Below are 25,969 nucleotides of genomic sequence, written 5' to 3'. Positions count from 1 at the left end.
CATCAAACGAATTTTACACAACATCTTAATTTTTATTTTCCTCATTCTCTTTATTTATTCCCATCCACAAATTCTTTTTCTCGAGAAAACAATTGTAACGTCTATATACAATATTTTCCTTTTTATTAACCATGAATGAAAACACGACGAAAAAACGATAAACAAGATTGATCAGCGAGCAAATCGTATTAAATCTAATATTTATCAGGCAATTTAAGAAGCGAAACGATAATTAATCGATGGCATTAAAGGCCCTCACCGTTTTCAGAGAATAATATACGTTTCGACCCAACATTACGTATACATATATACATATATACACATCCATCGATCAACATTTACGCCATTTTAAGAGAAAAGCAACCAATTACAGCATCTAATCCAATTGACTATCAAAACCTATTATCCGTAACACAACTTCATTCCGACCCGGACGATTATTAATTACGGATACGACAAAGTGTCAACAGGTAAATTATATTATTATATATTACATATTATACATCGAATCCATCCCTCGAAACATCCATCTTCGATCATCGAAACGGAAAGAAGAAAGAAGAAAAAGAAAAAGTAATTCGAAAAAATTTTATCTTAAAAATTACACTTACATCGGTATCATCTCAATCCACCGATTATCTCGTAGCGCACTTTCCGTTCGAATTTCACACGAAAATCATTCGTATTCTACGAAAATCTTCTTCACATTACTTATATCCCGAAATAGCTGCCATCTTACTTTCTCGAGCATTCTCAACTATATATCCAAATTCCCTTTTATTCCTGCAAGTATCGTACAAATCGAGATGGTAACCAATTTTTTTCGAATTATTATAAAATAAATTTCGTGGACAGGCGGAGAGATCGAGGGGATCGAGGAAAGAAGGGAAACAAGACTTTCGACTGCACGGGTCCAGGTCGAGGCAGAACTAAACCCGCGGTTTCGGGCCAATAAAGGGGATCATTTTGATCTGTGCGCTGAAATTTTATCACCCCCCCTCCCCTTCTCCTCTCCTCCTTCCAGGGAGCCAGGCTGCCGGCTACCCCAAAAGGACGGCTTATTAATTTTAACGCCGTTTTTTCCACCGCCGTCCAACGAAACGGATTCGAACTCGAAATTCGAAAATGTCCACTCGCGATCTGAAACACGAAAAACTTGACGAAACTTTTTCTAAACGCACGCAATGCGTTCCTTGCGGAACTTGAACTTGAAGGATACTCTCTCTCGAGGAGGAGGAGGAGGGGGAGGTCCAGTGATGTGGCGATCGCTGGCATGAGGGAGGGGGGAGGAAGGGTGGCGGTTTATTCGCGGAGAAGATGATTTATGAGCTTGTGAGGGGCGGAGGAGATAGGGGGAGCCGGTAGGGCGGCGATTTCGAACCTCTTTTTTCCAATCTCTCTCTCTCTCCCTCTCTCTCTCCCTTCTCCGGGGGTGTCAATCAAAATGTTTTTCAGTTGGCCTATTTGCGCGATGCAAGCAAAGATCTGGAGATAACCCTGATCTCCTCGGTGAGCAGAGATCGGGGAAACCGAGTTTTTAATCCTGCATTCCTCGGGATTGCGGAGTTTGTTGGTGCCGGTTGGAAGAGACGGAGAGAGGGTTGGAGAAGGATACTTGGATTCTCGGTATACGTGCGGAATTTCTTTTTTCTCTTTCTCTCTTTCCTTAAAGGAAAAGAGGTAAAAATTACAACCGATAAAAATACAAATCGATTAATTATCGATTGATAATCGATGATGACCAAAATCGAATAGAGTATCGGTGGTCAGCTATTGAAATCGATAATTAAGAATAATTAAGTGTGTTGTGTGTTAATTGATTTGGGAGTATTGCTCTTCCATCGGTGATTAATATTAGTTATTAAAAAATATCTTTGTCCTGTTTGTCAATATTTATATTATATCTAGGATAATAAAGAGCGGAAATCGATGGACCAGATATTAGGAATAGGACAAATAGTTAATCCAATTTCCACCCTGACTGACTAATTTATCAATGTATAACGGCGTTATTAATTAATAATCGAATAAAATAAATCCTGGACCAAATTAGAGTTTTATCAATCTCTACAATTTTAGAAGATCGATTTGTCGTTTATCGCCTTGTTACACCGATCGCGAGACTTTATTAAATCGCTCTTCTGTCTCTCTTTCCCTCTCGCGGCAAAGTGAAAAAACTCGGCCCATGCGAGTTGACCCGTTGTTATCGCAACGTTCGCGTTGAGCAGCGTTCGGTTCGTTCGTTCGTTCCACGAACTCGTTCACGGACTGGGAACGGTCGCGGTTGGGAATTAAGTTGCATAAATTTCCGCGTAACGCCCACCCTCATTTATGCCGACACCCAAGTTCTCCAACTCGTGCGCGCATCTGTTTATTTTATTCTTTTCGTTTCTCGTATTCGCATCTCGGATGACCCACGCTGTCCTTTCCTTTTCTTCTTTAAGGTTAGAAGTATAGGTTCGCGTAAGAAGAACGAAGAGAGTTCGTGCAAGGAGGGGAGGGAGAGGAATTGGTTAATGGAAAGGCTTAATTCATTCATCTCACTGTTCTCTGTTACTGAATAAGCCGATTCAATATTGGAATCATGGAATTTTTGTATTCCGAGGTTTTTTGATTTGAGTATTTTATGTTTATGATGAATATAGTATTTTTTTAATTTTATTGCGAGGGAATAGAGGATAGAGGATACAAATATAGTAGAGGGGTAATTTTATTTTGATGACAACACATGTTGGTTTACAATTATTGTATGACGATTTCTAATTGCAAGGGTAAAGCGAAATAAATAAAATAAAAAAAATAAATACAATGAGGGGTAATTTTTATTGATGCAATATTTGGTACAATTCTTATATTTTCATTACAGAAATGAAAAAGAAGAATGAATGAAGAAGAACAGCTAGGGGTACTTTATTTGTGTCAATATCTTCTACAATTATATGTCTCTAATTGCAAGGATAAAAAATAAATACAGCGAGGGGTAATTTTATTGATGCAATATTCTGAATAATTTTATATTTTCCAATAAATGAAAAAGAAGAATGAATTAACAGTGAGGGGTAACTTTTATTTAGATGTATAACATCTTGATATCATTATGTATTGGACAATCCTAATTGCCAAAAGGGATAAAAAATAAATACAGTGAGAAATAATTACTGATGTAACATCCTGATACAAATTCTTTTTAGATTTTTCATTAAAATCAAAAAATGAAAAAGAAGAATGAATTACAGCGAGGGATAATTTTTTTATTGATGCAATATTCTGCGCTACATTCTTATGATTTTCAAATGAAAAAGCGAGGGGTAACTTTATTTAGATGTTACAACATCTCTACAATTATATATTGAAATCTGTCTAATTGCAAAGATTAAAAAATAAATATAGTTGAGAAATAAATTTTACTGATAATATCCTGATACAAATTCTTCATGAAATCAAAAATGAAAAAGAAAAGATGAATACGAGCAAGAGGTAATTTTTATTGATGTACAATATCTCGCACAATTGTATAAATACAATTATATATTCTTAATTACAGAATAAAAAAATAATTTTTATTGATGTACAATATTCTTAACAATTGTGATAAATTACAATTATATATTCTCTAATTGCAAAGATAAAAAATAAACACAATGAGGGCGAATTTTTATTGAGCAATATCTTGATACCATCTTATATTTTCATACAAAATGAAAAAAAAAGATGAATATAGCGAGGAATAATTTTTATTGATGCAATATCCTGATACAATCATATATTTTCATAAATGAAAAAGAAGAATGAAATACAGCGAGGGATAACTTTATTTAGATGTACAACATCTTTACAATTATATATGAAAATTTCTAATTGCAAAGGATAAAAAATAAATACAGTGAGAAATAATTTACTGATGTAACATCCTGATACAAATTCTTAGATTTCATACGCAAAATGAAAAAGAAGAATGAATACAGCAAGGGGTAATTTTTATTGATGCAACATCTTGGTACAATTTTATATTTTCATAAATGAAAAAGAAGAATGAATACAGCCAGGAGTAATTTTATTTAGATGCATAACATCTCTACAATTATATATGAAAAATTCTAATTGCAATGATAAAAAATAAATACAGTGAAAAATAATTTAGCTGATGTAACATTCTGGTACAATCTTAGATTTTCATGTATAAAGTAAAAAAAAAGAAGAATGAATAATATGGAATAACTACACAAATATATATGTATAATTATTTATGACAATTTCAATTACAAGAATAGATACAAGAAAAAGATAAATACAATAAATAACTTTATTGGTGTAACATCCTGATCCAAATTCTTAGATTTTTGTAAAAGTAAGAAAAAAGAAGAATGAATATGAAGAAAACTGTACACATATATATGTACAATTATTTATGACAATCTCCAATTACAAGAATAAAAGATAAATATAAATAAATAATTTTACTAATGTAACATCTTGTTACTTTTATTTATAAAAATATTTACAAATTTACAATATCTTCTATTAACAATTTATTTATTTATAGAATTTATTTATAGACCAATAATAACACTTTTTTTATCATTAGTAATACGAATTTTGTATCCATGATTGAAGTTGATATATTTTATAGAATTCAGAATTTTTATTATATTGTTAGTTTTAGGATTAAGAGTTTATCCGGTATTATTTGTTGGATGAATTTCTAATTGTAATTATGCAATTTTAGGATCAACTATAATAATTAACAAACACTTTTACGTATATTATAATTACTTATTAAAAAAAGAAAAAAAAGGAAAACAATTTCTCTTCATCTTTCCACGAAAGACAAGACATCCGTCCGTTTGACCACGGTTCAAACTCGATTCAAATAACGAGACGTACGTAGTGAAATACAACGAATTCCTGGAGAGAAAATTCCTGGCCCTTTTGCTTAAATCGGCTGCACTGGAAAAAAGGAAGAAAAAAAAAAAAAAAGAAAAAAGAAAGAAAGGAGGAGAGACAGGGAAAAAAGCAGAAGGCGGCGGGAAAGAGGGAAAAAGACGGACGCGGTGTCAAGGTGGCGGTAGCGGCGGCAGCAGCAGCTACCCCGAAACGATCATCAATCATCAAGAGCGAGACAATCGAATAGCGCAGCCAACCGGCGAACAGCTGTCGCTTCGTTCGGCTCTAAAACGTACACGTTACACGGTGCAGTTGTGCTTTCTGAAAGTAGTGTCTCCCCGGCGTGCGATACGCTTCCCCACCCCTCTCCCTCCTCCCCTCCTCTCTCCCTCCACCTCCTCCCCTCCTCCTCCTCCTCTCGACCGAACATATCGCGATCACGATCTCGAGAGGACGTAATGAATACTCGGATCGAAAATTAAAATTCTAATGAAAGAATGTATTCGAATTATATATCGAAAATATGCGGCAACAATTCTTCCCATTTGAGGAGAATTATCTCTTAAGTGGACGAGGACGAATATTTCATAAATATATGGGAGCAAGCGTCACGCTGGGGGATTTCAAGGAGGATCGTTCCTCGCATCATATTGTAACACCGCCATCAGATTTCACAGGCATTTCCCCGAGCCCTATATTGCCCCGCTACAGTTTCATAAATAACTCTCGCATTACAGAAAGAATACAATTTCAATATTACATCCTCGATGGATACGCCAATATCGCTCGGACGCGTGACAGATAGGGCGTGCGTTATTGTCTTTAGAAAAACATAACCATTTGTTATTTTAGAGAGATGCGAAAAATATCTCGAATCGTTTTCGGATGGATATTTTAATTCGTTTTTTGTTTTTTTTTTTTATTTTTCGATGGATATTGTGTGCTTTTTTTTTTCACGAGAATAAGGGAGGGGGGAATTTTGGAGAGAAAATTTTAATTCGAGGAACAAAATGCTCGACGGATATTCGCGGAAATTCGGAGGAAAAGGGGGAGCTTGAAATGATGGTACGAGATGTGTCTGTGGGAAGAGAGAAAATATGGACGCGGGAAACCAGAATTATATTAATAACGCAGAGCGCTTTCATCCTCGAACTGACACGACCACATCTCCGCCTTAATTAAATTTTCGTGCGTTTTATAACGTTTGTCGCTGTTGTCACGCTGTATTTTTCTCCGACGTTCCACAGAGAACGTTTCTACCAAGATGAAGATGTTTTAAAGCGATCTCCTCGCGAATTCATTTTCGTAATGAAAAAAAAAGGGAAAAAAGGACGAAAATCTTATTCGCGTTTCTGTTAACGCGTTCTCCTCGTAACTCGTTTTGTAAAAATTATTCGGGGGAAACTACTTTTTCTATAAATCCGACGTTGGTAAGGTAGATTCCTTGAATAGATTACACTTAAGAATGCCGATGCACCGGCTTAGTGCGAGATCGTACACGATAGGTGGAGCTCAGAACACAATCATGATATTTTCTTGCATCGAATATTTTCCTACCACTTTTATTTCTCCATAACAATTCTATAAAATATATCTGTTTTAAATTATTGTTTTATTAAGGATGATTTGATAATACATATTCAGTGAGTAAGTAATTAAAATATTTATCACTGATATAAATAATTCAATTTTTTCCCTTTTATTATATTTATATCTATTGTAATATAGATATATTTTAATTTTTATATTTTATTAATATGTACTATTTATATTTTCAGATTTCCGTACGTGTCGAGCCCATTCCTACTGCGAAAGAAGCCTTAAAAAGGTAGTATGCATATGGTAAGTATCTCTAGATTTAAGTAAACTGTTGAAAAAAAGAAATTTTAACACATGAAAAGGATTCGAAAGGTAAGTAATTCAGGTAAGTAAAGGTAAGTAATAAAATTAAATAAAACAATTAGTTTTTGAATATATTACAAATTTTCGAAATTTAGATTTTAAAATTTGAAAAATGTTCATAATACCTCTTTCACAATTATATTCTCCTAATAAAAAGTCAAAATCTCGAAAAAATTCTTGAATTTAGCATTCTTCAATAAATTCTCGTGCTACCTCTTTCTCAGTTATATTCTCCTATAAAAAAGTCGAAAATTCGATAAAATTTCTTAAACTTAGCATTCTTCGATAAATTTTTCCTGCCACCTCCTTTTGAGTTATATTCTCCTAATAAAAAGTCGAAAATTCGACAATATTTCTCAAACCTAGTATTCTTCAATAAATTCTCGTGCCACCTCTTTCTCAGTTATATTCTCCTAATAAAAAGGCGAAAATTCGATAAAATTTCTTAAACCTAGCATTCTTCGATAAATTCTCCTGCCATCTCCTTTTTAGTTATATTCTCCTAATAAAAAGTCCGCAATTCCTTAAACTTAGAATTCTTCGACAAATTCTCGTGCCACCTCCTTTTGAGTTATATTCTCCTAATAAAAAGTCGCAATTTCTTAAACTTAGAATTCTTCGACAAATTCTTGTGCCATCTCCTTTTGAGTTATATTCTCCTAATAAAAAGTCGAAAATTCGACAAAAATTTAGCATTTTTCGAATAAATTCTCCTGCCACCTGCTTTTTAGTTATATTCTTCTAATAAAAAGTCGAAAATTCGACAAAAATTTTCTCAAACCTAGCATTTTTTGATAAATTCTCGTGCCACCTCCTTTTGAATTATATTCTCCTAATAAAAAGTCGAAAAATTCGACAAAATTTCTCAAACCTAGCATTTTTCGATAAATTCTCGTGCTACCTCTTTTTCAGTTACATTCTCCTATAAAAAGTCGAAATTTTGGCTAAATTTATTAAACCTAACATTTTCCTATAATTTCTCGTGCCACCTCCTTTTTAGTTATATTCCCTAATAAAAAGTCGAAAATTCGACAAAAATTTCTCAAACCTAGCATTTTTCGATAAATTCTCGTGCCATCTCCTTTTTTAGTTATATTCTCCTAATAAAAAGTCGAAAATTCGACAAAAACTTCTCAAACCTAGCATTTTTTGATAAATTCTCGTGCCACCTCTTTTTCACTTATATTCTCCTAATAAAAAGTCGAAAATCGACAAAAATTTCTCAAACCTAGCATTTTTCGATAAATTCTCGTGCCATCTCCTTTTAGTTATATTCTCCTAATAAAAAGTCGAAAATTCGACAAAAATTTTCAAACTAGCATTTTTTGATAAATTCTCGTGCCACCTCTTTTTCACTTATATTCTCCTAATAAAAAGTCGAAAATTCGACAAAATTTCTTAAACCTAGCATTCTTCGATAAATTCTCCTGCCACCTCCTTTTGAGTTATATTCTCCTAATAAAAAGTCGCAATTTCTTAAACTTAGAATTCTTCGACAAATTCTCGTTGCCACCTCCTTTCGAGTTATATTCTCCTAATAAAAAGTCGCAATTTCTTAAACTTAGAATTCTTCGATAAATTCTTATGCCATCTCTTTTGAGTTATATTCTCCTAATAAAAAGTCGAAATTTTGGCAGAATTTCTTAAACCTGACATTTTCCTATAAATTCTCGTGCCATCTCCTTTTTAGTTATATTTCCTAATAAAAAGTCGAAATTTTGGCAAAATTTCTTAAATCTAACATTTTCTAGAAATTCTCGTGCCACCTCCTTGTGAGTTATATTCTCCTAATAAAAAGTCGAAATTTTGGCAAAATTTCTTAAACCTAACATTCTCCTATAATTTCTCGTGCCACCTCCTTTTGAGTTATATTCTCCTAATAAAAAGTCGAAATTTTGGCAAAATTTCTTAAATCTAACATTTTCCTAGAAATTCTCGTGCCACCTGCTTGTGAGTTATATTCTCCTAATAAAAAGTCGAAATTTTGGCAAAATTTCTTAAACCTAACATTTTCCTATAAATTCTCGTGCCACCTCCTTTTTAGTTATATTCTCCTAATAAAAAGTCGAAATTTTGGCAAAATTTCTTAAACCTATTATTTTCCTATAAATTCTCGTGCCACCTCCTTTTGAGTTATAATCTCCTAATAAAAAGTCGAAATTTGGCAAAATTCTTAAACCTGACATTTTCCTATAAATTCTCGTGCCACCTCCTTTTGAGTTATATTCTCCTAATAAAAAGTCGAAATTTTGGCAAAATTTCTTAAACCTGACATTTTCCTATAAATTCTCGTGCCACCTCCTTTTTAGTTATATTCTCCTAATAAAAAGTCGAAATTTTGGCAGAATTTCTTAAACCTGACATTTTCCTATAAATTCTCGTGCCATCTCCTTTTTAGTTATATTCTCCTAATAAAAAGTCGAAATTTTGGCAGAATTTCTTAAACCTAACATTCTCCTATAATTTCTCGTGCCACCTCCTTGTGAGTTATATTCTCCTAATAAAAAGTCGAAATTTTGGCAAAATTTCTTAAACCTGACATTTTCATATAAATTCTCGTGCCACCTCCTTTTTAGTTATATTCTCCTAATAAAAAGTCGAAATTTTGGCAGAATTTCTTAAACCTGACATTTTCCTATAAATTCTCGTGCCACCTCCTTTTGAGTTATATTCTCCTAATAAAAAGTCGAAATTTTGGCAAAATTTCTTAAACCTGACATTTTCCTATAAATTCTCGTGCCACCTCCTTTTTAGTTATATTCTCCTATAAAAAGTCGAAATTCTCTGAAATAATTTCAGCACCTTTCTAAAAAAAAAATCTCGCCTATTTTAAATTGTCATGAGTTGAAAATTAATAGAAATAGAAAACTGGCGCTTTTTTTCGAAGTTTTCACGCGCTTCTTTCTAAAAAAAAGAAGAAAAAAAAGAATCCCAAATATAAATCGCCTCTTTACAAATAATTCTCGAATCCCAATACTTTTTCAAAATTTCGACTTTTTATTAGGAGAATATAACTCAAAAGGAGGTGGCACGAGAATTTATAGGAAAATGTCAGGTTTAAGAAATTTTGCCAAAATTTCGACTTTTTATTAGGAGAATATAACTCAAAAGGAGGTGGCACGAGAATTTATAGGAAAATGTCAGGTTTAAGAAATTCTGCCAAAATTTCGACTTTTTATTAGGAGAATATAACTAAAAAGGAGGTGGCACCGAGAATTATATGGAAAATGTCAGGTTTAAGAAATTTTGCCAAAATTTCGACTTTTTATTAGGAGAATATAACTCACAAGGAGGTGGCACGAGAAATTATAGGAGAATGTTAGGTTTAAGAAATTCTGCCAAAATTTCGACTTTTTATTAGGAGAATATAACTAAAAAGGAGATGGCACGAGAATTTATAGGAAAATGTCAGGTTTAAGAAATTCTGCCAAAATTTCGACTTTTTATTAGGAGAATATAACTAAAAAGGAGGTGGCACGAGAATTTATAGGAAAATGTCAGGTTTAAGAAATTTTGCCAAAATTTCGACTTTTTATTAGGAGAATATAACTCAAAAGGAGGTGGCACGAGAATTTATAGGAAAATGTCAGGTTTAAGAAATTTTGCCAAAATTTCGACTTTTTATTAGGAGATTATAACTCAAAAGGAGGTGGCACGAGAATTTATAGGAAAATAATAGGTTTAAGAAATTTTGCCAAAATTTCGACTTTTTATTAGGAGAATATAACTAAAAAGGAGGTGGCACGAGAATTTATAGGAAAATGTTAGGTTTAAGAAATTTTGCCAAAATTTCGACTTTTTATTAGGAGAATATAACTCACAAGCAGGTGGCACGAGAATTTCTAGGAAAATGTTAGATTTAAGAAATTTTGCCAAAATTTCGACTTTTTATTAGGAGAATATAACTCAAAAGGAGGTGGCACGAGAAATTATAGGAGAATGTTAGGTTTAAGAAATTTTGCCAAAATTTCGACTTTTTATTAGGAGAATATAACTCACAAGGAGGTGGCACGAGAATTTCTAGGAAAATGTTAGATTTAAGAAATTTTGCCAAAATTTCGACTTTTTATTAGGAGAATATAACTAAAAAGGAGATGGCACGAGAATTTATAGGAAAATGTCAGGTTTAAGAAATTCTGCCAAAATTTCGACTTTTTATTAGGAGAATATAACTCAAAAGGAGATGGCATAAGAATTTATCGAAGAATTCTAAGTTTAAGAAATTGCGACTTTTTATTAGGAGAATATAACTCGAAAGGAGGTGGCACGAGAATTTGTCGAAGAATTCTAAGTTTAAGAAATTGCGACTTTTTATTAGGAGAATATAACTCAAAAGGAGGTGGCAGGAGAATTTATCGAAGAATGCTAGGTTTAAGAAATTTTGTCGAATTTTCGACTTTTTATTAGGAGAATATAAGTGAAAAAGAGGTGGCACGAGAATTTATCAAAAAATGCTAGGTTTGAGAAATTTTTGTCGAATTTTCGACTTTTTATTAGGAGAATATAACTAAAAAGGAGATGGCACGAGAATTTATCGAAAAATGCTAGGTTTGAGAAATTTTTGTCGAATTTTCGACTTTTTATTAGGAGAATATAAGTGAAAAAGAGGTGGCACGAGAATTTATCAAAAAATGCTAGGTTTGAGAAGTTTTTGTCGAATTTTCGACTTTTTATTAGGAGAATATAACTAAAAAGGAGATGGCACGAGAATTTATCGAAAAATGCTAGGTTTGAGAAATTTTTGTCGAATTTTCGACTTTTTATTAGGAGAATATAACTAAAAAGGAGGTGGCACGAGAAATTATAGGAAAATGTTAGGTTTAATAAATTTAGCCAAAATTTCGACTTTTTATTAGGAGAATGTAACTGAAAAAGAGGTAGCACGAGAATTTATCGAAAAATGCTAGGTTTGAGAAATTTTTGTCGAATTTTCGACTTTTTATTAGGAGAATATAATTCAAAAGGAGGTGGCACGAGAATTTATCAAAAAATGCTAGGTTTGAGAAATTTTTGTCGAATTTTCGACTTTTTATTAGAAGAATATAACTAAAAAGCAGGTGGCAGGAGAATTTATCGAAAAATGCTAAATTTTTGTCGAATTTTCGACTTTTTATTAGGAGAATATAACTCAAAAGGAGATGGCACAAGAATTTGTCGAAGAATTCTAAGTTTAAGAAATTGCGACTTTTTATTAGGAGAATATAACTCAAAAGGAGGTGGCACGAGAATTTGTCGAAGAATTCTAAGTTTAAGGAATTGCGACTTTTTATTAGGAGAATATAACTAAAAAGGAGATGGCAGGAGAATTTATCGAAGAATGCTAGGTTTAAGAAATTTTATCGAATTTTCGCCTTTTTATTAGGAGAATATAACTGAGAAAGAGGTGGCACGAGAATTTATTGAAGAATACTAGGTTTGAGAAATATTTGTCGAATTTTCGACTTTTTATTAGGAGAATATAACTCAAAAGGAGGTGGCAGGAAAATTTATCGAAGAATGCTAAGTTTAAGAAATTTTATCGAATTTTCGACTTTTTATTAGGAGAATATAACTGAGAAAGAGGTAGCACGAGAATTTATTGAAGAATGCTAAATTCAAGAATTTTTTCGAGATTTTGACTTTTTATTAGGAGAATATAATTGTGAAAGAGGTATTATGAACATTTTTCAAATTTTAAAATCTAAATTTCGAAAATTTGTAATATATTCAAAAACTAATTGTTTTATTTAATTTTATATACTTACCTTTACTTACCTGAATTACTTACCTTTCGAATCCTTTTCATGTGTTAAAATTTCTTTTTTTCAACAGTTTACTTAAATCTAGAGATACTTACCATATGCATACTTACCTTTTTAAGGCTTCTTTCGCAGTAGGAATGGGCTCGACACGTACGGAAATCTGAAAATATAAATAGTACATATTAATAAATATAAAAATTAAAATATATCTATATTACATAGATATAAATATAATAAAAGGGAAAAAATTGAATTATTTATATCAGTGATAAATATTTTAATTACTTACTCACTGAATATGTATTATCAAATCATCCTTAATAAAACAATAATTTAAAACAGATATATTTTATAGAATTGTTATGGAGAAATAAAAGTGGTAGGAAAATATTCGATGCAAGAAAATATCATGATTGTGTTCTGAGCTCCACCTATCGTGTACGATCTCGCACTAAGCCGGTGCATCGGCATTCTTAAGTGTAATCTATTCAAGGAATCTACCTTACCAACGTCGGATTTATAGAAAAAGTAGTTTTCCCCCGAATAATTTTTACAAACGAGTTACGAGGAGAACGCGTTAACAGAAACGCGAATAAGATTTTCGTCCTTTTTTCCCCTTTTTTTTTCATTACGAAAAATGAATTCGCGAGGAGATCGCTTTAAAACATCTTCATCTTGGTAGAAACGTTCTCTGTGGAACGTCGGAGAAAAATAACAGCGTGACAACAGCGACAAACGTTATAAAACGCACGAAAATTTAATTAAGGCGGAGATGTGGTCGTGTCAGTTCGAGGGATGAAAGCGCTGCGTTATTAATATAATTCTGGTTTCCCGCGTCCATATTTTCTCTCTGTCCCACAGACACATCTCGTACCCATCATTTCAAGCTCCCCCTTTTCCTCCGAATTTCCGCGAATATCCGTCGAGCATTTTGTTCCTCGAATTAAAATTTTCTCTCCAAAATTCCCCCCCTCCCTTATTCTCGTGAAAAAAAAAAGCACACAATATCCATCGAAAAATAAAAAAAAAAAAACAAAAAACGAATTAAAATATCCATCCGAAAACGATTCGATATTATTTCGCATCTCTCTAAAATAACAAATGGTTATGTTTTTCTAAAGACAATAACGCACGCCCTATCTGTCACGCGTCCGAGCGATATTGGCGTATCCATCGAGGATGTAATATTGAAATTGTATTCTTTCTGTAATGCGAGAGTTATTTATGAAACTGTAGCGGGGCAATATAGGGCTCGGGGAAATGCCTGTGAAATCTGATGGCGGTGTTACAATATGATGCGAGGAACGATCCTCCTTGAAATCCCCCAGCGTGACGCTTGCTCCCATATATTTATGAAATATTCGTCCTCGTCCACTTAAGAGATAATTCTCCTCAAATGGGAAGAATTGTCGCCGCATATTTTTCGATATATAATTCGAATACATTCTTTCATTAGAATTTTAATTTTCGATCCGAGTATTCATTACGTCCTCTCGAGATCGTGATCGCGATATGTTCGGTCGAGAGGAGGAGGAGGAGGGGAGGAGAGTGGAGGGAGAGAGGAGGGGAGGAGGGAGAGGGGTGGGGGAAGCGTATCGCACGCGCGGGGAGACACTACTTTCAGAAAGCACAACTGCACCGTGTAACGTGTACGTTTTAGAGCCGAACGAAGCGACAGCTGTTCGCCGGTTGGCTGCGCTATTCGATTGTCTCGCTCTTGATGATTGATGATCGTTTCGGGGTAGCTGCTGCTGCCGCCGCTACCGCCACCTTGACACCGCGTCCGTCTTTTCCCTCATTTCCCGCCGCCTTTCTGCTTTTTTCCCTGTCTCTCCTCCTTTCTTTCTTTTTCTTTTTTTTTTTTTTTCTTCCTTTTTTCCAGTGCAGCCGATTTAAGCAAAAGGGGCCAGGAATTTTCTCTCCAGGAAATTCGTTGTATTTCACTACGTACGTCTCGTTATTTGAATCGAGTTTGAACCGTGGTCAAACGGACGGATGTCTTGTCTTTCGTGGAAAGATGAAGAGAAATTGTTTTCCTTTTTTTCTTTTTTTTAATAAGTAATTATAATAATACGTAAAAGTGTTTGTTAATTATTATAGTTGATCCTAAAATTGCATAATTACAATTAGAAATTCATCCAACAAATAATACCGGATAAACTCTTAATCCTAAAACTAACAATATAAATAAAATTCTGAATTCTATAAAATATATCAACTTCAATCATGGATACAAAATTCGTATTACTAATGATAAAAAAAGTGTTATTATTGGTCTATAAATAAATTCTATAAATAAATAAATTGTTAAATAGAAGATATTGTAAATTTGTAAATAATTTTTATAAATAAAAGTAACAAGATGTTACATTAGTAAAATTATTTATTTATATTTATCTTTTATTCTTGTAATTGGAGATTGTCATAAATAATTGTACATATATATGTGTACAGTTATTCTTCTATATTCATTCTTCTTTTTTCTTACTTTTACAAAAATCTAAGAATTTGGATCAGGATGTTACACCAATAAAGTTATTTATTTGTATTTATCTTTTTCTTGTATCTATTCTTGTAATTGGAAATTGTCATAAATAATTATACATATATATTTGTGTAGTTATTCCTATATATTCATTCTTCTTTTTTTTTACTTTTATACATGAAAATCTAAGATTGTACCAGAATGTTACATCAGTAAAATTATTTTTCACTGTATTTATTTTTTATCATTGCAATTAGAATTTTTCATATATAATTGTAGAGATGTTATGCATCTAAATAAAATTACTCCTGGCTGTATTCATTCTTCTTTTTCATTTATGAAAATATAAAATTGTACCAAGATGTTGCATCAATAAAAATTACCCCTTGCTGTATTCATTCTTCTTTTTCATTTTTGCGTATGAAAATCTAAGAATTTGTATCAGGATGTTACATCAGTAAAATTATTTCTCACTGTATTTATTTTTTATCCTTGCAATTAGAAATTTTCATATATAATTGTAAAGATGTTGTACATCTAAATAAAGTTATCCCTCGCTGTATTCATTCTTCTTTTTCATTTATGAAAATATATGATTGTATCAGGATATTGCATCAATAAAAATTATTCCTCGCTATATTCATTCTTTTTTTTCATTTTTGTATGAAAATATAAGATTGTATCAAGATATTGCATCAATAAAAATTACCCCTCATTGTGTTTATTTTTTATCTTTGCAATTAGAGATATATAATTGTATTTATACAATTGTTAAGATATTGTACATCAATAAAAATTATTTTTTATCTTTGTAATTAGAGATATATAATTGTATTTATACAATTGTGGAGATATTGTACATCAATAAAAATTACCTCTTGCTGTATTCATTTTTCTTTTTCATTTTTGATTTCATGAAAGAATTTGTATCAGGATATTATCAGTAAAATTATTTCTCACTATATTTATTTTTTATCTTTGCAATTAGAGATTTTCATATATAATTGTAGAGATGTTGTACATCTAAATAAAGTTACCCCTCGCTTTTTCATTTATGAAAATATAAGATTGTACCAGAATATTGCATCAATAAAAATTATCCCTCGCTGTATTCATTCTTCTTTTTCATTTTTGATTTTATGAAAATCTAAGAATTTGTATCAGGATGTTACATCAGTAAAATTATTTCTCACTGTATTTATTTTTTATCCTTGCAATTAGAGATTGTCATACATAATTGTATCAAGATGTTATACATCTAAATAAAGTTACCCCTCACTGTATTCATTCTTCTTTTTCATTTATGAAAATATAAAATTATATCAGAATATTGCATCAATAAAAATTACCCCTCGCTGTATTTATTTTTTATCCTTGCAATTAGAGACATATAATTGTAGAGATATTGTACATCTAAATAAAATTACCCCTAGCTGTTCTTTCTTTCATTCATTCTTCTTTTTCATTTCTGTATGAAAATATAAGATTGTACCAGAATATTGCATCAATAAAAATTACCCCTCATTGTATTTATTTTTTTTATTTTATTTATTTCGCTTTACCCTTGCAATTAGAAATCGTCATACATAATTGTACCAACATGTTGTACATCAAAATAAAATTACCCCTCTACTATATTTGTATCCTCTATCCTCTATTCCCTCGCAATAAAATATAAAAAAATATCTATATTCATCATAAAACATAAAATACTCAAATACAAAAAACCTCGAATACAAAAATTCCATGATTCCAATAATTCGAATCGGCTTATTCAGAACAGAGAACAGTGAAGATGATGAATTAAGCCTTTCCCATTAACCAATTCCTCTCCCTCCCCTCCTTGCACGAAACTCTCTCGTTCTTCTTACCCAACACTATTCTATCTAACCTTAAAGAACGAAAAAGGAAAGAGACACGTGTCATCCGAGATGCGATACGAGAAACGAAGAATAAAATAAAAGATGCGCGCACGAGTTGGAGGAACTTGGTGTCGCATAATGAAGGGGTGGCGTTACGCGAAATTTATGCAACTTAATTCCCAACACGCGACCGTTCCATCCGTGAACGAGTTCGTGGAACGAACGAACGAACGAACGCTGCTACACGCAACGTTGCGATAACAACGGGTCAACTCGATGGGCGAGTTTTTCACTTTGCACGCGAGAGAGAAAGAGAGACAGAAGAGCGATTTAATAAAGTCTCGCGATCGGTGTAACAAGGCGATAAACGAACAAACGATCTTCTAAATTGTAGAGATTGATAAAACTCTAATTTGTCCAGGATTTTATTTATTCGATTATTAATTAATAACGCGTTATACATTGATAAATGAGTCAAGTCAGGGTGGAAATTGATTAACTATTTGTCTATTCCTAATATCTGGTCCATCGATTCCCCTTTATTTATCCTAGATATATATAAATATTGACAACAGGACAAAGATATTTTTTAATAACATAATATTAATCAACCGATGGAAAGAGCAATAATCAAATCAATTAACACACTTAATTATTCTTAATTATCGATTTCAATAGCTGACACCGATCCTCTATTCGATTTTGGTCATCATCGATTAATCAAAATCGAATAATTAATCGATTTGTATTTTATCGGTTGATAAATTTTACCCTCTTCGCTTTAAGGAAAGAGAGAAAGAGAAAAAAGAAAATTCGCACGTACCGAGAATCCAAGTATCCTTCTCCAACCCTCTCTCCGTCCTCTTCCAACCGGCACCAACAACCTCCGCATCCCGAGGATGCAGGATTAAAAAACTCGGTTTCCGAATCTCTGCTCACCGAGGAGATCAGGGTTATCCCAGATCTTGCTTGCATCGCGCAAATAGGCCAACTGAAAACATTGCATTGACACCCCGGAAGAAGGGAGAGAGAGAGGGAGAGAGAGAGAGATTGGAAAAAGAGGTTCGAACGCCGCCCTACCTGGCTCCCCCTATCTCCTCCGCCCCTCAGAAGCTCATAAATCATCCTTCTCCCCGCGATACCGCCACCCTTCCTCCCCCCTCCCTTCATCCAGCGATCGGCCAACATCACCTGGACCTCCCCCTCCTCCTCCTCCTCGAGAGAGAGTATCCTTCAAGTTCAAGTTCCGCAAGGAACGCATGCGTGCGTTAGAAAAAGTTTTCGTCAAGTTCGTGTTTCAGATCGCGAGTGGAAATTTCGAAATTTCGAGTTCGAATCCGTTTCGTGGACGAGCGGTGGAAAAAACGCGTTAAAATTAATAGCCGTCCTTTTGGTAGCCGGCAGCCTGGCTCCCTGGAAGGGAAGGGAGAGGAGAAGGGGAGGGGGGGTCATAAATTTCAGCGCACAGATTCAAAATGATCCCCTTTATTGGCCGAAACCCGGGTTAGTTCTGCCTCGACCTGGACCCCGTGCAGTCGAAAGTCTTGTTTCCCTTCTCTTCCTCGATCTCGATCTCTCGCCTGTCCACGAAATTTATTTATAATAATTCGAAAAATTGTTACCAATCTCGAATTTGTACGATACTTGCAGGATAAAAGGGATTTGGATATATAGTTGAGATTGCTCGAGAAAGTAAGATGGCAGCTATATATACGGGATATAAGAATGTGAAGAAGATTTCGTAGATACGAATGATTTCGTGTGAAATTTCGAACGAAAGTGCGCGACGAGATAATCGTGGATTCCGATGATAACCGATGTAAGTGTAATTTTTAAGATAAAATTTTTCGAATTACTTTTTCTTTTTCTTCTTCTTCTTTCGTTTCGATGATCGAAGATGGATGTTTCGAGGATGGATTCGATGTATATATGTATATATATATATATAATTTACCTGTTGACACTTTGTCGATATCCGTAATTAATATCGTCCGGGATCGGATGAAGTTGTGTTACGATAATAGCGTTTGATAGTCAATTGGATAGATGCATGTAATTGGTTGCTTTTCTCTTAATAATGGCGTAAATGTTTGATCGATGGATGTGTATATATGTATATATGTATACGTATGTTGGTCGAAACGTATATTAAATTTCTCTGAAAACGGTGAGGGCTTTATTGCCATCGATTAATTATCGTTTCGCTTCTGTAATTGCCTGATAAATATTAGATTTAATACGATTGCTCGTGATCAATCTTGTTTATCGTTTTTCGTCGTGTTTTCATTCATGGTTAATAAAAAGGAAATATATTGTATATCGACGTTACATTGTTTCCTCGAGAAAAAGAATTTGTGGATGGGAATAAATAAAGAGAATGAGGAAAATAAAAATTAAGATGTTGTGTAATTCGTTGATCGACAAGTGTAATCGTTCGAGATTGTTAATTGAAAGATGAAATAATTCGAATCAAATTTTTGCCGATTTATCGTACTCGTGAAAGTGGACAAGTGAAACAGCCAAATAACATGGCTGATGCACCACCTACCGGTGACCTCTCGAATGGAGTTAAATCCCCGCAGATCTGCAAGGTGGAGCCACGGTGACGGTTTCTGTCTCTCGTGCATTTCCTTTTTTCTACGTCTTTTCGTAACAAAAATATTCGTTGCGTTCAAACTTTATATTCTATTCCCTCGATCGTTGTTTATCTTTTCTTCATCTTAGCAATATTCCTTGCAATTATTCGCAATACAAATATCGATCTTTCTTCCATTTCTACACGAATCAAAATTTCGACTGAAAATGACGCTGCCATTTAATGTAACTTACGTTCCTCTACGATTCTTATCAAAATTAACGAAAGATTCCAATCTTTAACGATTTATGAATCAAACTTTGAACAAACGCATCATCTAATCTCCAAAGAATCCGTAAAAATTCTAAATAAAAGTTCCAAATAAAAATTCTTGATAATTCCATTTTGTTATTATTTGTTACACCTCCAAATTCATCCTCGCAAGAAAGGAATAAAAAGAAATACAAAATTCATAATTCTAATCTCTCTCATCCATTACCATAAAACGAAAAAATATTCTCCAGATCTTTCGCGGAATAAAAATAGACTCGAGAATCCCAGAAGACGCCGTATAACGGTGTGCTTAACTTTTCGTTTCGACAAAGTAAAGAAAGACGAAGCATAAAGAGAGAGAAAAACAGAGAGAAAGAGAGAGAGAGAGAGAGAGAGAGAGTCGCGTTTTATTCACGACGCTCCAGATACTGCAGCCATTTTATATAGATTGCAATGTATTGATCGTCTCCGCCAACAGCCGACATTCTACGTAGTATCAGAATGACAGGCTGGCAGATGGAATCGCAACTTCCCCTTCCCCTTTTTCCACCAACTGCCACCACGTTCCAACCCCCTTTTCGATGCTTTGGACTGGCTGCCAACCCCTCGTCTCCGCCTATATACCCATGCACACTTTCTGCTTAGCTACTTACTCTACGGAGAGCTACTGCTACTATACCTCTCGTGTATTCGTACGCCTTTGTATACACGTACGCATGTACGCGTGCGCCCGCTATATGTAATACACGCGTAAAGCGTACGTATGAAATACAGGCGAGAGAGAAAGAGAGAGAGAGAGAAAACGACTGGGATACGTGGATGGCATATACATGTGTCGCGGTGGATATGTAAAGAATATGTAAATAACGGGGAGTGGTTGGGGATATATCGCGCAAGATATATCGCGCTTTTTATTTATTCCTTTTTTGCTAAGGAGACTGCGATAAATGAATTTCTCGTGACAGAGTGCAGCGCCGCTCGGATGCGGCGGTCGTTGTCGAAAATCGAACGAGTGACGTGCAATGGAGGACAAGCTAAGAATTGTGTAAAGATATTTTTCAAGATTTGATCGATCGTTAAGAGAATTACGAATAAATTGATTGTGCTCGATTGAAGTTTAGTCTTAAATCTATCGAGGATTCGATACAGGAAATTGAACGTTCGTTCTTTTTTCTCAGCAAACAAAATTAATTTGACTTTTGTCGAGGTTATACATTTTGTCCCGAGGAGAGGGGATAGGCTGTTTGATAAAGTTATTTTTAACAGGAGCGTTTAACGCACGCGTACACGTCGCGGTTTCTGTTTGTACCTCTTTAACCAGTCACCCTCTGGATGGATAAATGAATTTGTTAACGATGGAGTGACCGAGTTTTTCATTCCTATACGAGATTGGTTAATTTATTACGCCAACCGAGCCAACTTGTTCCTCGATCGATTATAAAATTTGAATATTCTATTTTTTTAATATTTTTTTAACAAAATATTTACATCCTTGTTAATTCGAAGAAAAAATTTTAATAAATCTTCGGGATTAAAATTACGATGGTTTATTTTAAGAAAGGGAATTATTACTCGATTTCAATTCGAAGCATCCAGAAAGCTGGCAACCGTGTTGCGATACAGATATTTTCCCTTCCCTTATAACCCTCCCTTCGTCCCACGACGAATATCCAGTTTTTTAATTAAAATCGCACACCACACCATCCTTACACCCCATCAAACTTTCCGCGTGAATAGGCTTTATTAAATTAGTTTCCAAGTTCGATATAAACAAGCTGTAAGATTGCATCGCTTGTAAAACGTATCGATTCGATAAACGAGCTCGAATCGAATCGATAAACCGAATATAGAAATATCCCGAGAATCGTTGCACGAATGATCGAAAAATAAATATTCCTTTTACAAGCTGTTTTATAGGTTATGAGACACAGGTTTATTAAAAAGATTCATCCTCCTTCGAACGATATTTTTCTCCTTGATGCAGGAATTTGTGGAATTCGTTTCGATTTCGCCCCGACAGAGATCTCTTTCCCGGTTAAAGAACAAGCGATGGATCTTTCCAGGAGGAAGCCGCGATAACGTGCTCTCGTCCACTTCGTCGACTGACAAATGATCGTCTTCTCCCGTCACATCCCTCGGTCGGTATTATCGGGCCCCAATATTGTCTCTCCTCCCAACGCTGAACGAGATAGTTCACCGTCGACAGAAACAATCTCCTTTCTCCCTTATATCCCTTTATATTATTTGATATCTTGTAAAGTTAATTAGACGCATATCAAAATGCAATAATTTCGAATTTAACTCCTCCAATTACCTTCCAAATTAAATTCCTATTTCCAAAATTCTTCGTACGGAACAATTTAACACAAAAACCCAGTTTCAATTTCTCGACCACTTGAATCCACGATCGAATACACGACAATTGTGCAAACAATCCCCTCCAAGGGAAGCAAGATTTCCCTCTATCTCGACCAATTCAAACCTCTGTCACGCGATATTAGGTCCTCGCTTCGAAATAAGGAAAGGAAGGAGGGTGGAAAACGTTGAAACGGGTAAAAATGGAGGGAGAGGAAGGATCTCCTGTTACGTATATTTTCAAGATAGGGCGGACGTTCCGCCCGCAAAAATGCCCCGCGGGACCCGCGTCAACGTCCTCCAACGTTGGAAAACCTTCCTTGTTTCCCCGCCGCTCCGCTGCCGCGATGCGGGCGCGCGCCGATGGGTGAGTGTGTGCGTGCGTGAGTGAGCGCGCGTGGTGGGGGGGGCGGAAGGGAGAGGGGGACGACGACAAGGAGCTCCCTGACTAGACGTCACTCAGATTCCAACTTCCCTCCATTCTTCTGCGCCGGCCATGATTTATGGTCCCGCTTAATGCAACTGCTCGCACGCGGAAATTCGGATTAACCGGTCAGCTGTGCGCGGGAAAAATAGTCGATACCTGAGCGTGACGTGGAGGGTAGTAGTAGTAGTAGTTTGAGTTGGTTGCTTTTCCTTTTTTTTTTTTTCGTGCACAAATAACATCCAATCCAATCTACGAAATCATACCTCGTGTATGTAATTATTTGTTTAATGTAATTTCATGTCTGACTTGTTGATAAAATCTATCCAAGAATCTAAAAAAAAAACCATCAATGCATAATATTAATAATACGTTACGGTACGGTCGGTAAAATCGGAAATAATATTATCGCCATTTGTTGTTACAATTTTTCTAAAAGTATAATATAACACTTCAATGATTCTTGATACTGGAAATTATATACCCAATATATTTTTTTTTTTACACTCCTTAATTAATTCTTCCCTAACAATTTCAGATTAATCGGGTAGAACGTTGATTAAATTGAAAGTTCGAAGTAACGATATCGTTGGAAGACGAGAGAAAGGTATCCAGAGAAACAGGTGTCGGTTGAACGTGGCTGGCAGGCAGATACCTACTCCTCCCGTTGAGAATAGAAACATCAGGGGGGTTAATCAGAGGGCGGTTAAGTATAATCTACGCTTGGGGGGAGGGGGTGCAATTGAATTCGCGGCGGAGGGCATTTTTCAAACGGGAGGATACGGGGGCGAGGTGGAAGGGTGAATTTTGCCTGCGAGTGGGCGGCATTCCTTGGCCGGGAGGGAAGGGGAGGGGAGCTCTGTAACCCGCCCACCTGGCTTTCGGCTTCATCTCAATAACATTAGCCCAACCGTTTAAAGCTTTAAGCCGCAACCCGACTCGCGCGTTTCATTCGAGGCCGTGCAATTTGTTCACCTCCGTTGAATTGGGCAAACCTCCTCGTGTATATATATATATAGAAAGTAAATACATCTAGGGAGAAATAGCGCGACCGAGAGGCATTACGTATCTCGAACCGCAATCACCATTTATCCGTCGATAATAAAGTTTCGATCTTTATCGATCGAAAACTCCTTTCGAATATACTGGACTAACAACGGAATGCAAAAATTTCTACGGGAGAAAGGAAAGATAGATAAACGAATAAACAATGTTTCTTGTGTACTTTTGCATACTTTTATGTTCGTATACTTTTATTCGAGATTCGATATGTCGTTGAACGACGCAATCGATCCAGCGGGAGAGGGAAAGAGACAGAGATAGAGAGAGATAGAGAGATCGCCGGCGTCGCGGTGGCGAGGCAAGGAGCGACGGGAAGCGAGCCGATTCTTTTATGGCCGGCCAGATGTAGAGATTCGAAAGGGCGGTGAGCCACGAATGCGAATCGTTGGAGCCGTATGGAAAAGGAAATCGAGCGGCGATCGAGATGATTCGTTATTCGAGGCACGGAGCCCGGACGTTCCTTCCTTCTCAGGCATTCCACAAGATGTACACGTTTGCCCGACGCCAGTCGAAGGCAGCGCCTCTTGCAGGCACCGCGCGTCCGAAAGATCGGCGGAAATTGTGCGCCGACGAGTTTCGAGCAGAGCCCGACGTTGTTATCCCTGTTCGCGGTGGGCGATGAAATTCGGATGGATGATCTCGAGGGGGAAGCGGAAAAGGGATCGTGGAGGAAATTGTCGTGACAGGTAACTTTAAAAATTGTTTATCGCATCGACGTTGCAAATTTTCGACTCGTATATTTTAATTTCTCTAATTTGAAATATATTTTTGAAACGATTATTGGGTGATTATCAATGATTATCATTTTGATGAATTATTGGTATTTACAATCTCGAAGAAGATTCTGAAATCAAAAACTCTGTGAAAAAAAATTCTTATTTCAAATTTCCCTCTCTTTTTTATTAAATTTCTCTCAAGAGAGAGAGGTTAATAAACACAGAGTATAGAAAAATATTGTCCACGTACATATTTTTCTCCCCCTCCAAAGCTCTGTGTCTGAGCGAAAATGGGGAGAAAGAATTTCATTTTCCACTTTTCATCTTGGTTTTTCGCGACGATCCTCCCCCTCCCCCTCCTCTCCTCTCCCTCCGTGTTTGCCGGCCACGTCGAAATTGCGCTGTATGCTGATGAGCTGGCGTGAATTAATCAATAAATATGTAGTCGGTGCGTTAAACAGTCGGGGCTTCGCTCGTAAAGCGGCGAAGCCGAGGTTCAACTTCCCGTGTTTTCACTCTTCGCGTCTTAGTTCTACATATTTTTGTCGTCCATAAACCGATCGTAATTTCCCCAGTCCCGTACAGTCGATGTATAATGCATTCACCACCCTCCAATCCCGTTTCTTAACTCGAGGCAGAGAAACATGGCGGAGGGAGATCGAGCGGATTTACATCGTATTTAATTGGATTATTCGAGTCGAATCAATTTTCTGTGATTAATTTTGATTTCTCGTTCAAAAATACAATCTTTTTAATGTATATTCCTAAAGGATAATTCTTGAAAGGAAATATATGTATATATTCTTTTCCAATACAATTTTAATTTTCCAATCAATTTAACAACACCTAGGAACGTATATAACAATTATTATTCCATTCCTAATAAATAATTCTTTGGAAAGAAAAATACAACATTTCTTCAAGACAATTTAATCTTCCTATAGAAATAGTAGAACAAATATCTCACAATAATTTTTTAAACCAAAAATGTTTTAGGAAACACTTCTTCTCCAATATACAATTTTAATTTTCCAATCAATCAATTTAATATATTCCTTTTCTAAAGAACAATTCTTTAAAAAGAAAAATACAATACTTCTCCAACACAATTTAATCTTCCAATTGAAATAACGCACAGAACATAGAAATATATAAGAATTATTTCCAAAAATAAGAAAAATATACATGTCATGCTTCAGAAAACACTTCTTCTCCAATATACAATTTTAATTTTCCAATCAATCAATTTAATAACACCTAGAAACATATAACAATTATTATTCTCTTTCTAAAAAATAATTCTTTAAAAAGGAAAAAATATACATATTTTCCAATCAATCAATTTAATTTATTCTAAAGAATAATTCTTTAAAAATTCTCCAACACAATTTAATCTTCCAATTGAAATAATTCACAGAACATAGAAATATATAAGAATTATTCCCAAAAATAAAAAAAATATACATGTCATATTTCAGAAAACACTTCTTCTCCAATATACAATTTTAATTTTCCAAATCATCAATTAATTTAATAATACTTAAAAACATGTAACAATTATTATTCCCTATTTCTAAAAAATAATTCTTTAAAAAGGAAAAAATATATATATTTTCCAATCAATTAATTTAATACATTAAAACATATAACAATTATTTTCTTTCTAAAAAAATAATTCTTTAAAAAAGAA

This window comes from Apis mellifera, linkage group LG16 (genome assembly GCF_003254395.2).
Source record: "Apis mellifera strain DH4 linkage group LG16, Amel_HAv3.1, whole genome shotgun sequence".
In the NCBI taxonomy this organism is placed as follows: domain Eukaryota; kingdom Metazoa; phylum Arthropoda; class Insecta; order Hymenoptera; family Apidae; genus Apis; species Apis mellifera.
This window is presented reverse-complemented; position numbering follows the sequence as displayed.